This window comes from Pipistrellus kuhlii, unplaced genomic scaffold, assembly GCF_014108245.1.
Source record: "Pipistrellus kuhlii isolate mPipKuh1 unplaced genomic scaffold, mPipKuh1.p scaffold_m20_p_2, whole genome shotgun sequence".
NCBI lineage: Eukaryota > Metazoa > Chordata > Mammalia > Chiroptera > Vespertilionidae > Pipistrellus > Pipistrellus kuhlii.
In genome coordinates, this window is record NW_023425515.1 from 116,145,847 (window position 1) to 116,149,108 (window position 3,262).

The following is a 3,262-nucleotide window of genomic DNA, read 5'->3' on the forward strand; positions in this document are numbered from 1 at the left end:
ATTTGAACTTAAGAAATTCTGAGCATCTGAGATCTGATTTCAAAAATTGCTAATGCATAGAGCTTGCCATTCAAATATTCTGGTTTAAGTGGTGCAAAGTACAGCTCAGGCATCAGTAGCTTTTCAAAGCTTCCAGTTGACCTTCATGCATAGCCAGGTTTGGGAACCACTCTGGTATGAAAACAGAGGAGAGTGATTGATTGCCCAGGGTTTGGAGGAAACCAGGTCTGGAAAGACGTCACAGAATGTGTCATTTACAATTGGTTTAGAAGCATATATATGACTGACAAATGTACAAAGCATTTCTAGGTAGAGAGAGAACCACAGTAGGACCTGGGAATGTAAGAATTCGTGGCTGCTCAGAGCTGCAGAACAGCATGCAGCAATTGCATTAGACTGCATCGAAAACTGAGTGGCAAATGGGGAGAAAAGTGAGGGTGGGAAAATAGACTGGATACAAATTACACACTGCTTTGAGTGCTATGTTAGAAATTTGAATTTTGTCATAGGCAGTAGAAAATCATCAACAATTTTTAATTAATGCAGTAATTTTTAGAAATCTCTTGTATTTTAAAAAAATACAATTTGTAAAAAACTATAGAAGAAAAAGCATCATAAAAAGAAATGGAAAGCAGTGCCTTCAGTACTAGCTACCCAGTAGATCAGATAAGAAATAGTTAAGGTCTGATTTTTAAATTGGCATTGAGTATGAGGATGGATTTGAGACACATTTTGCAGGAAAAGCTTAGAGGACAAGGAAAAAGAATGGTGTTCATTCTTCTGGCATGGTGAACTATGCGGTAGTAATACTTTTGACTAAGCTAAGGAATGAGGAGAGGAATTCAGTTTGGAAGTGTTGCATTGAAGGTGTTGAGAATAAAGATACTCAGTAGTAAGGTGCAGTTGGTGATTAAGTTCAGGCAAAAAGTCTGTAGATACAGATCTAGAAACATCAGGGAAAATGTAAAGCCTTAGAAAGAATCCTGAATAAGTGAAGGGAAGCTGGCAGTAGGTGGAACTATCAGTCTTTGGGTAGGCAGAAGGAGAGGAACTAATATAAGAAAGAGATGGAGCTGGAAAAAAGTTATCAGAGAAATAGGAAAAAAATCCAAAGCAACTTCAAGAACAACCAACCAATGTAGTAAAGGGAGAAAAGCTGCAGAAAGAAGTAAAGGATCAACTGAAAATGTGACTTGGCCCATAAGTGGGTCATTGAAGGCTAATAACAGTCTAGCATGGCTAAGGAAATGATTTGGCTTTCTGTGTTATAGAAAGGCTGAGACTTAAGTGAGTAGGGAAGTTAATAGGCCTTTTCAATGGGAAAGGAATCAGGTCTCTCTCGTTATTAAGATATATATAGCTATATAGTTATATAGTTATAACCACAATCCATGCTTATAGTTGTTGTAATTATAACTATATAAACATGCATAGTAAAAGAAAAGATTAAATACACAAATATGGATGATGGCAGCCATGTTCAATAGTTGGCTGATTATGGGAGATGTTTCTTTTCTTACTGTTTCTATGTTGTTTTACAATATTTTTGTAGTCCTTTTATTACACTTTGTAGTGGAAGATGAAGTTTATTTTTAAGGATTGGACTTAGAAAGGAGTAGAGTCCTTTTCTAAGAGAGTAAGAAAGATGGTAAGAATACCTACAGCTACTGATGATTTCAGAAGCAAAGGAGAGGGTATTTGGGAAGTTCATTCAGATGGTCTTTATGAAGCTGTTCCTGCCTACCTTAGTGGAATTGATGATTCCTCTTCTCATTTCCCTCTGTCCTACACATCTGTCTATATATGGTTTGGGCTGCCTTTATTTGTTCTCATGCCTGTCTCCCTCTACCCAGCTAAAGTGCATCCTGGGAAGACATCCTACCTTATTGGCCTTTATATTCCAAATTCTTAGCACAATTCCTGCTTCATAGCAGCACTCACTATATTATTGTTGAAAATTCTGGCCTTTCCTTGGGTAAGAAGAAAGCAGACTACATTCTAAGAATGAAAGAGTGAGAATACAAGTGTGGTGAGAATAGGGAGGTGACTGGCTAAGGATCCATACATGGATTGCTGGGTAAAATTCTTTAATAGAGGAGACAGGAATGCTTCATCACATTAGTTTAAGAGTCACATTAGCAGCAATAAGATAGTCGATGCAGGAACACCCTTATAAGAGGAAAAATCAAACAAACAAATTGAGGCTTGGACAGTTACCAAGTAGATCCCAAGACTATGTATCAGGTGCTAATGATTGCAGAATCCTGTCTGACAACCTACAGCCTTCTCTCAGTCTAAGAGCTAGTCTTCAGCGTGTCAAAGAATGCAATACATGCTCTGTAACCACTTCCCAATCACCAGCACAGGAGCAATCAGAATGCCCCCTCTGCTGGGAGAAGGTCATGGTCTAAGATGACAGATAAACCACAGGTCAGAGACACAGGGCTCTCAAGGAGGCTAACTGGCTGGTGCTATTGGGTGATTTCTCTCATTCCCTTGGCCAAGTCTCTTGTTTTGTAACAGTTCAGGCAAGGATTTTACTGGAGTAGACAAGCATGAAATGGATTTTCCAGAGAAGTTTCTGAAGTGGGGGAAAGTTCATGGCTCAAAAGCGCCGGTGGGTGATGAAACAATACTGTGAGCTTCTGTTTTTCTTTATAAAGAGAGTTTTTCAGGTTTTACAAGCTGAATCTAAAACTTGAGTTGTATCCCCAACTCTCAGAACTGACTTATTCTCTAACCCTGGTGTTGTAAGTTTATTTTATGTGGCTTCTAAATTCCCCAAGTGTGTTATACTGATTCCACTCAGCTCTAGGATATTGCTTAAAAAACACACCTGCTGGTCACCCTTTGCTCTTGAGACCTCTAGTCTACAACACCCATCCAGCCCAGGGTCACAGCCACCAAAATGAACTCTTTGAGAGCAGGCTTAGAAAGGAATGCTTGTCTTAACCAGCAGGAAATCACTCATTAGTCTTTATTAGACTGTTGTTGATTGTCAGAAACTCATCTTTCATTGATCTAAAACTAAATGCTTAGTTTTAAGGATAATAAAAACAAAACTAAAAACTGCTTTGAACATCCCCTACTCAGCAGTTGTCTTTGCTACAGAAACATACAAACCAGTGTGTAAAGCTCTCAGACTTAGGGAAAAAAATAAAAATAGAAATACAACTCTATAAAATAAATAAAACACTTTGGTTCATCCTTTTTTAAAATATATTTCTTTATTAATTTCAGAGGAAGGGAGAAGGATAGAGAG